This window comes from Osmerus eperlanus, chromosome 11, assembly GCF_963692335.1.
Source record: "Osmerus eperlanus chromosome 11, fOsmEpe2.1, whole genome shotgun sequence".
In the NCBI taxonomy this organism is placed as follows: domain Eukaryota; kingdom Metazoa; phylum Chordata; class Actinopteri; order Osmeriformes; family Osmeridae; genus Osmerus; species Osmerus eperlanus.
Window position 1 is genome coordinate 447201 of NC_085028.1, and position 10000 is coordinate 457200.

At 46.5% G+C, this 10000-nt stretch overlaps 6 non-coding genes across 6 annotated transcripts; 3 read left to right on the top strand and 3 right to left on the bottom strand.

The window, feature by feature from the left end:
- Positions 1–28: 28 nt before the first annotated feature.
- Positions 29–101, bottom strand: trnar-ucg (transfer RNA arginine (anticodon UCG)). Its single transcript has one exon. It is a non-coding gene; the product is annotated as a tRNA-Arg (tRNA).
- A 314-nt stretch (positions 102–415) lies between these two features.
- trnar-ucg (transfer RNA arginine (anticodon UCG)) lies at positions 416–488 on the bottom strand. The gene has a single exon. It is a non-coding gene; the product is annotated as a tRNA-Arg (tRNA).
- A 992-nt stretch (positions 489–1480) lies between these two features.
- Positions 1481–1553, bottom strand: trnar-ucg (transfer RNA arginine (anticodon UCG)). Its single transcript has one exon. It is a non-coding gene; the product is annotated as a tRNA-Arg (tRNA).
- A 6238-nt stretch (positions 1554–7791) lies between these two features.
- On the top strand, positions 7792–7874 carry trnal-cag (transfer RNA leucine (anticodon CAG)). The gene has a single exon. It is a non-coding gene; the product is annotated as a tRNA-Leu (tRNA).
- A 440-nt stretch (positions 7875–8314) lies between these two features.
- trnas-aga (transfer RNA serine (anticodon AGA)) lies at positions 8315–8396 on the top strand. The gene has a single exon. It is a non-coding gene; the product is annotated as a tRNA-Ser (tRNA).
- A 259-nt stretch (positions 8397–8655) lies between these two features.
- Positions 8656–8738, top strand: trnal-cag (transfer RNA leucine (anticodon CAG)). The gene has a single exon. It is a non-coding gene; the product is annotated as a tRNA-Leu (tRNA).
- Positions 8739–10000: the final 1262 nt, after the last annotated feature.

A 10000-nucleotide genomic window follows, 5' to 3' on the forward strand; every position in this document is an offset into this window, starting at 1 on the left:
CAGCAATCAAGATCCATCATGCTGATGACAACCACGAAGGGACTCGAACCCTTAATCTTCTGATCCGAAGTCAGACGCCTTATCCATTAGGCCACGTGGTCTCTTGCTTCAGAACTAACCGAAAACATTTTGAGATAGCTTGTTTCCAATTACGAGAACACTATTCCTTAAGTCAGACGCCTTATCCGTAACGACATGTATTCACTTCTTGCTAATTTAACCACACACACTTTGAGACAGACTGTTTCCTACAACATGGGAACAACTTTTTCCATCAAGCATCTTCGACAGCTCGACTGGAGTCGCGATCCATCAAGTTCAGATCAACACTTTGAGATAGCTTGTTTCCAAAAACGAGAACAACTTATGGCTTTTAAAGCTCTTCAACAGCAATCAAGATCCATCATGCTGATGGCAACCACGAAGGGACTCGAACCCTTAATCTTCTGATCCGAAGTCAGACGCCTTATCCATTAGGCCACGTGTTCTCTTGCTTCAGAACTAACCACAAACATTTTGAGATAGCTTGTTTCCAAAAACGAGAACAACTTATGGCTTTTAAAGTTCTTCAACAGCAATCAAGATCCATCATGCTGATGACAACAACGAAGGGACTCGAACCCTTAATCTTCAGATCGGAAGTCAGATGCCCTATCGATTACGCCAAGTGGTCTCTTGCTTAAGAATTAACCACAAACATTTTGAGATAGCTTGTTTCCAATTACAAGAACACCATTCCTTAATTAGGCATCTTCAACAGCTTGAGAGGAATCAAGACGGACCCAGTTCAGAGAAAGGAACACAATTCTGTGGACAACGAGGAAGCGACTCTCAATCTTCTCACCATAAGTCAGACGCCTTATCCGTAACGACATGTATTCACTTCTTGCTAATTTAACCACACACACTTTGAGACAGACTGTTTCCTACAACATGGGAACAACTTTTTCCATCAATCATCTTCGACAGCTCGACTGGAGTCGCGATCCATCAAGTTCAGATCAACACTTTGAGATGGCTTGTTTCCAAAAGCGAGAACAACTTATGGCTTTTAAAGCTCTTCAACAGCAATCAAGATCCATCATGCTGATGACAACCACGAAGGGACTCGAACCCTTAATCTTCTGATCCGAAGTCAGACGCCTTATCCATTAGTCAACGTAGTCTCATGCTTCAGAACTAACCACAAACATTTTGAGATAGCTTGTTTCCAATTACGAGAACACTATTCCTTAAGTCAGACGCCTTATCCGTAACAACATGTATTCACTTCTTGCTAATTTAACCACACACACTTTGAGACAGACTGTTTCCTACAACATGGGAACAACTTTTTCCATCAAGCATCTTCGACAGCTCGACTGGAGTCGCGATCCATCAAGTTCAGATCAACACTTTGACATGGCTTGTTTCCAAAAACGAGAACAACTTATGGCTTTTAAAGCTCTTCAACAGCAATCAAGATCCATCATGCTGATGACAACCACGAAGGGACTCGAACCCTTAATCTTCTGATCCGAAGTCAGACGCCTTTTCCATTAGGCCACATGGTCTCTTGCTTCAGAACTAACCACAAACATTTTGAGATAGCTTGTTTCCAATTACGAGAACACTATTCCTTAAGTCAGACGCCTTATCCGTAACGACATGTATTCACTTCTTGCTAATTTAACCACACACACTTTGAGACAGACTGTTTCCTACAACATGGGAACAACTTTTTCCATCAAGCATCTTCGACAGCTCGACTGGAGTCGCGATCCATCAAGTTCAGATCAACACTTTGAGATGGCTTGTTTCCAAAAACGAGAACAACTTATGGCTTTTAAAGCTCTTCAACAGCAATCAAGATCCATCATGCTGATGACAACCACGAAGGGACTCGAACCCTTAATCTTCTGATCTGAAGTCAGACGCCTTTTCCATTAGGCCACATGGTCTCTTGCTTCAGAACTAACCACAAACATTTTGAGATAGCTTGTTTCCAATTACGAGAACACTATTCCTTAAGTCAGACGCCTTATCCGTAACGACATGTATTCACTTCTTGCTAATTTAACCACACACACTTTGAGACAGACTGTTTCCTACAACATGGGAACAACTTTTTCCATCAAGCATCTTCGACAGCTCGACTGGAGTCGCGATCCATCAAGTTCAGATCAACACTTTGAGATGGCTTGTTTCCAAAAACGAGAACAACTTACGGCTTTTAAAACTCTTCAACAGCAATCAAGATCCATCATGCTGATGACAACCACGAAGGGACTCGAACCCTTAATCTTCTGATCCGAAGTCAGACGCCTTATCCATTTTTTTTTTTTTTATCTTTTTATTAATGTTTTTTACAGTTCACAAATTCACAAGTTTACAAGCACAATGCTTTTACTTACTATTTCCCACATTTTTTTTTTCCCCATTTCCAATAACATCAACACAGACTCACCCATCGACATTCGTTCCCCAATTAAAGCAAATGCCTCCCCCATCCACTTCCTTTATCAGTGAATTCCCACTCACGAAAAATTCTGTTACTTCCTCCCCGCCATATTTACACACCATTCCTACATCCCTTTTCATTATAGCTTTAAACAGATGTTTAATATTCACTGTCCTCCCTTCAAAATGTGCATAGTTCCGTCTAAGCACTACAGCGTGCCGGGCATGACTTAAGACATAATTCAGTACACCAACATTCACCCCCTTCCTCTTCCCAACAACCCCAAATAAAAATAAAGTCCTCCACCCATCCTCCACGCCTAACTCCATTGCCCAATTGTCCTTCAGCAGTGTTTTAAGAAATTCGAAAAATTCCATCAAACTGTCACACTCCAGAAAAAAATGAATAAAACTCTCACGGCCACCTTCACAGACATCGCACATAGCATTTACCTCCTCATTAATTTCATGCAAGACCACATTAGTATAGATTCTGTTGTGCCTCATGAGGAAATCATTGTTATCACAGTCAATACTGTTATATTTCACATTGATATTAGACCATATTTTTCCCACCTCATATCCCACAAACACTCTCCTCCACACCCTTTCTGCTGCTGGCTCTTTAAACACCTCATCTATCAACCATCCATATACTTTCTTCACAGACATATTTTTCATTTTACACTTCACCCCCTCCTCCATTACATATAGCTCAGGCAAGTCTCCTGCTTCCCGGCCTACACACCCACCCTTTATGAGGTCGACCCACTCCACTGGCAGGCTCAATTTAATCCTTTCATAAATCTTTCTTACTTTTACTCTACACTCCATCCCCTCCACTTCACATACAGAATGATAAATACAGTTCCCTCTGAGGAATCCTGGGATCACCTCATTCATCACATCTCTCACCTGCCTAATCCCACCTTCCATAAATTGGGGTACATGCAAAGTCCTGTTGTTACATTTTATTTTTTCATTTAAAAACAGTGGCAGATTTACAAAGCTCTGCATCTCATCGCAATCATATTCCATTTTAGGTAACAGACATCTCCACGCCTCCAACACCTCCCGGTAAAACTCAGGTATCCCCACCGTCATTGACGGCTTAAACCCCATAAACCAACCATTCTCCCCCATCCCTCCCACATCATTAATGTACTTTTTCAGCATTTCCTTCCAACCATATTGACACCTTCCCATCATATATTTTTGCACAGTCCTAATTCTCATGGCTTTTCTTTTTATTTCCAGATCTATTAACTTTAAACCCCCCTTCCCTCTCCTCCCCACAAGTATTTTCTGTGCAATCTTCACCCCTTTCCCTTCCCAAATAAAGTTACACACAATTTTGTTCAGCTCATTCATCACCCATGCTGGCATTTCCATCACACTCATCACATACACACATATTGACATCAACATACTATTCACCACAACCACCTTCCCTTTCAACCTCAACTTCCTCGCCCTCCATGCATTGCATACAGTTCCTATTTTACTTATCACCCCTGTCCATGTGGCATTCCTAGCCCCCTCGCTATCCACACCCAAATTTACACCCAACACCCTCATGTATGCCTCTTCCACCCGTAGCCCCACCTCTACTCTCTCTACCCTTCCTATATACATAATTTCGGACTTGTCTTTATTGATCTTTGCCCCTGATGCTCTACCATACTTCTCCACCAACTCCAACACCCTCCTCACACTCCCTCCATCCCTAACCGTGATTGTTGTGTCATCTGCATAGTGATTTATGACACACCTCCCTCCATATGGCAAAACTATCCCCTCCACCCTGTCATCTTCCTTAATGAGTGTAGCCAGTGGCTCTACCACTATAGCATACAGTAGTGCTGACAGCGGACACCCCTGCCTCACTGACCTCCCTATCACAAACCTGTCTGTCAAAACCCCATTCACCTTTATACAACTCTGTGCACCCCCGTATAACCTCCTTACCCATCCCACCAGCTTCTCTCCAAACCCAAACTTCTCTAACACCCTAAACAGAAACTCGTGCTCTACCCTATCAAACGCCTTGTTCCAGTCTATCCCCACCACTACCCCCCCTATCCCATCCCTCTTCATATACTCTATCACATCCCTAACTGTCCCTATTGTGTCCGCTATATCCCTACCCGGTACACTATAACTCTGTGTTGGCTGCACTATCTCCCCGATTACTCTCTTCACCCTATTGGCTAACACTTTGGTCAGGATCTTATAATCCACATTCATTAAACTAATCGGCCTATAATTCCCTAGATCTAGTCTGCTACCTTTCTTATATAAAATTGTTATCACCCCTTCCACCATTCTATCCTGTACTAACCCTGTCCTCTCCATCCCTCTAAACACCTCCACCAAAATTGGTGCTACCTCATTCTTATACTCTTTGTACCACTCAATCCCTATCCCGTCACTCCCTGGGCTTTTCCCACTTGTCAAACCTCCAATTGCTTCTATCACCTCTGATTCACTTATTTCTCTATCACACCACACCCTATCCGTCTCACTCACCTTGCTCTGCACGCTATCCAACACCTCATCTATACTACCCTCATCTACCCCCCCCCTTTTTATACAACTCCCCATAAAATTCTTGCACCCTCTCCAATATCTCCACATAATCCTCTGTTGCCACCCCATCCTTATTATTGATTTCATTAATATATGCCCTACTCTGCTTTCTTTTTTCTAAACCCAGAAAAAAACCGGTACACCTCTCACCTTCCAGAGTATATTTTGCCTTGCTCCTCAAAATTGCTCCCCTGCACTTCTCCTTCTCAAACCTATCCAGCTCCATCTTTACCTCTAAATACTTCTCCATGCTGTACCCTTCCTCATCCTCTGCCTTCCCTAACTCCACCCCCAATCTTTCCCTCAAAACGTTCTCTTCCCTCATCATCCTTTCTTTCCTCCTCTTGCTATACCGAATACTAATCGATTTAATCCCATTCTTCATTCTCTCCCATCTCTCCCCCACTCCATTGTCCATACCGTCGCACTCTGCATAACCTGCCCTCCTCTCATTCTCTCTATCCAACAGCCCCTTAATCTGCTGCCTGTACTCCTCTTCACTGACATACCCCGCATTCAAGATCCACACCCCCCCCCTACCTCCAAACCCCCTATCTTAATTGTAAACCTTACCCCATCGTGATCGCTAAAACTATTTCCATGATGTCTAAATCTATCTATATACCTAATGCTGTCCGCCTGCACTAAAACTAAATCTATTCTACTCTGCTTTAGCACCCCCTCCCTCATCTGCCTCCTCGTGAATTCTCTCTTCTCTGGATTCTCATATCTCCATACATCCACAAGGCCTTTGTCTGCCATCATCTCCAATAGCATAGCTCTCGACTTGTCCCCTCTAAGTTCTACACCCTTACCGATGTCTAATCTGCTACATTTAATATTGAAGTCCCCCACGACAATACACCTCCCCACTATTAACTCTTTCACCTCCTCTATAATACTCCTCTTATCCATTTCCACATTAGGCACATATATATTAATAAGTCTGAAATCCACTTTCCGATACGTAAATTCTATTGCCAAAACCCTCCCTGCTTGATCCCTATACACCTCCCTTATGTCATCCACCTTATCCTTTTTAATTAGTATTGCTACCCCTCTTGCATTACTCGCCCCATTATTATAAAACATTTCACCCTCCCATTCCTCCCTCATTACCTCCACTCTCCCCTCATCCCAATTTGTCTCCTGTATGCACATTATATCACTCCTGTACACATACAGTAAACCCTTCATTTTTCTCCTGTCCCTTAACCCATTTACATTTATGGAAGTTACAGTGGCCATGAGAGCTAAACAAAAAAAATAATAAATATAACCCATCATCAAAATAGTTACTTGCCACTTCCCAGCTGTTCGCCACTCAGCAGCCCCCGTCTCTTGTCCATCTCAGTTCCCCTCATGGTACACCGTCGTTGTGCATTAGCGACTGCGTCCTTCAACGCCTCCTCCACCTCCACCTCCTTTCGTGCTCCTCTGTACCTCTGTGGCCTCCCCTCCACATCCTCGCCCTTCTCCTCCCTTCTTTTCTCGAATGCCTTCCGCCGCTTCTCCTCCTTCTTAGCTGTTGCTCCGGCCCTCTTCTGCTTTCTGCCACCGCCTTGCTCCATGCTCTCCTCTCCCCATTCGTCCTGCTCCATTTCAGTTTCCCGGTCCCGCTCGTCGGATGCGTCTTCCTGTCCCTCTTCGTCTCCTCCGACCTCGCTACCGGCCTCTACTCTTGGGCTCTGTTTTGGCACGAGCTCGCCAACCCCCTCCTCCTCCTCGCCCACCAATTCCTCTCTGTCCTCTCCGTTCCGCGTGTCACACTCCCTCGCATAATGCCCACGCTCGCCACATCTGAAGCATTTAAATTCCGGGCAGTCTTTAAAAATGTGCCCCGGCTTGATGCAGAGCCTGCAGTCCCGCACCTGCCGATCATGAATAACACGGAAGTATTCCGTACCTCTTAAAGTGTCAAACTTGGTGGAGTATGGGAGCGAACGAACCTGCTCCGTGAACCGCACCTTTAAAAACCGCGTTCCATCGACAATCTCCGTTCCGGGCCACACTCGCCGCTTAAGAGGCGAGATGGCCCGTACTCCCCACTCCTCCAGTTTCGCCAGAATCTTGCCATCCGGCAAATAGACCGGCAAGTTGATGAAGGAGACCACCATCTCATTATTAAAAATGTCACTTGCGTGCACCAAAGCCCCTCTCACCCTAATGCCGTCCATCAACTTCTCCTTAGCTTCAATGTCCTTCATTGTCAGCTCATATGTTCTGTCTCCTCTCTTCCTGCAGCCCATCACCACTCCACACTCCTTTTTCACCTCCTTTAATAAGTCCATCATGGAAACATTCTCCGTTCCCTCAACCACCACTTCCACGGTCAGTTCCTTTCCGTATTTTTCTGTCTCTCTGTCGCGCTCTCCTCCGCCGTCCTTGCCTTTCTCCTTTCGTCCACCTTCAGCAGACATAGTTGTTGCAGGTCCAGCCTCTTTGTCCTTGGCCCGTCGTTCGTCATTCCTTTGTCCATCCGATCCTCCTTGTGTGCTTTCTCCTTCATTCCTTTCGTCCGTATGCTGTTTCGTTGTCATTTCCAATCCTGCGTTCGTTGCCATGCTAGCCGACCAAAACACACCACACAAAAAAGTCCCCCAAACAGCAACAGCTGCCCTCACAGACAGAGACACCGACAAGGAGTGGAACCCTAACCACACTTGAAATACTTGCGCGTTCATGGCCGCACCATTAAGGCAGTGGACGCGTTTGCCTTTTGAGGACGTGCTCTGCAAGGTTTGGGCCTAATCTGCTCAAGGAGTCAGGATGGCCGAGCGGTCTAAGGCGCTGCGTTCAGGTCGCAGTCTCTTCTGGAGGCGTGGGTTCGAATCCCACTTCTGACATCCCAAGGGTCTTGCTGTGGGTTCACGGGGCGTATTTGATCCTTTGCATTCAAGCGTGGCGGCGCAATTTTTGGGTTGCCATTGTCAAGTCAGCGTAGCGTCGAGATTCCGAGCGAGCTGAAGAAATGGCAAAAGGTGAGGTGAAAACGTTGCAGACTGCCGAGCGGCCAGATGGAGTCGCGACGAGGGACATCCTGCACAAAGCCGCCGTGATGTGCATTTTGTCATGTGGTGCTTTGATGTGGCCCCTCTCAAGCCAGCGTAGCGTCGGGGTTCCAATTTTCTTTTTGCCATGTGATGCTTTGATGTGGCCCCTCTCAAGACAGCGTAGCGTCGAGTTTTCAATGTTCTTTTTGTCATGTGGTGCTGTGATGTGGCCTGGCGGCTGTCGGTTGTGTCTACGGTGGGGAACACCTTGGCGTGACAACGCAGAGACCGGTGTAGTCGTGGCCGAGTGGTTAAGGCGATGGGCTAGAAATCCATTGGGGTCTCCCCGCGCAGGTTTGAATCCTGCCGACTAAGGGCGGCCTTTTTGATCTGAGCGGATGAGATCAAGTTTCTTAGTCGTTCGCAAACGTCAGGGGCTGTCTTCGGTTGCGCTGAGGTTGACACATTTCTCGTGTTGGGGCCCTGAACCCACACAGACAGAGACACCGACAAGGAGTGGAACCCTAACCACACTTGAAATACTTGCGCATTCATGGCCGCACCATTATGGCAGTGGACGCTTTTGACTTTTGAGGACGTGCTCTGCAAGGTTTGGGCCTAATCTGCTCAAGGAGTCAGGATGGCCGAGCGGTCTAAGGCGCTGCGTTCAGGTCGCAGTCTCTTCTGGAGGCGTGGGTTCGAATCCCACTTCTGACATCCCAAGGGTCGAGCTGTGGGTTCACAGGGCGTATTTGATCCTTTGCATTCAAGCGTGGCGGCGCAATTTTTGGGTTGCCATTGTCAAGTCAGCGTACATTTACATTTATTCATTTAGCAGACGCTTTTATCCAAAGCGACTTCCAAGAGAGAGCTTTACAAAGTGCATAGGTCACTGATCTTAACAACGAGATAGCCACAAAACATTGCGAGTAGCCAAAACATGAAGCACACATTGTGAACAACCAAAATAAGTGCCAAAGGGAAGAACCATAAGAGCATGTAGTTAAACAAGTTACAATTAAACAACATGAGCTGCTATAAGTGCAAGTGTACCTGTGGAAAAAAAAGCAAGCAACAATAATAAAACAATATATCACAGCGAGTACAAAAATTTAAGTCAGTTACCACTAACCACAAGAGCAACAAGTCTCTAAGCAAGAGTCATTGTGATCCTTGAGGAAACTAACATCGGGTCAAGTGAACCATTCCTAAGTACCGTTGTACTCCCGGAACAAGTGCGTCTTGAGCCTTTTCTTGAAGGTGGAGAGACAGTCAGTGTCTCTGATGGAAGTGGGGAGTTGATTCCACCACTGGGGGGCCAGACAGGAGAAGAGCTTGTGTTGGGACCGGGCGGTCTTGAGCGGTGGGACCACCAGGCGGTTGTCTGAAGAAGACCGTAGGTGACGGGTGGGGGTGTAGGGCTGCAGGAGAGACTTGATGTAGACGGGTGCAGTCCCGTTCACTGCTCGGAAGGTTAATACCAGGGTCTTGAATCTGATACGGGCCATGATAGGTAGCCAGTGGAGAGAGATGAGGAGCGGGGTAACATGGGAGCGTCTGGGTAGATTGTAGACCAGGCGGGCCGCTGCGTTCTGAATCCTCTGAAGAGGGCGGGTTGCACATGCTGGGAGACCAGCGAGCAGCGAGTTGCAATAGTCCAACTTGGAGAGGACAAGTGCTTGGACTAGCAGCTGGGTGGAGTGCTCAGACAGGTATCTCCTGATCTTCCGGATGTTGTAGAGGGTGAATCTACACGACCGGGAGACCGCAGCAATGTGGGCCGTGAGGGAGAGCTCGTCGTCCATGGTAACCCCAAGGTTCCTGGCAGAGGATGAAGGGGTCACCGTCGCAGATCCCAGGGTGATTGAGAGATCGTGGGAGATGGAGGGTTTAGCCAGGATGATGACAAGTTCTGTTTTGGCGAGGTTCAGCTGGAGGTGGTGCTCGGTCATCCAGGCGGAGATGTCTGTGAGGCAGGC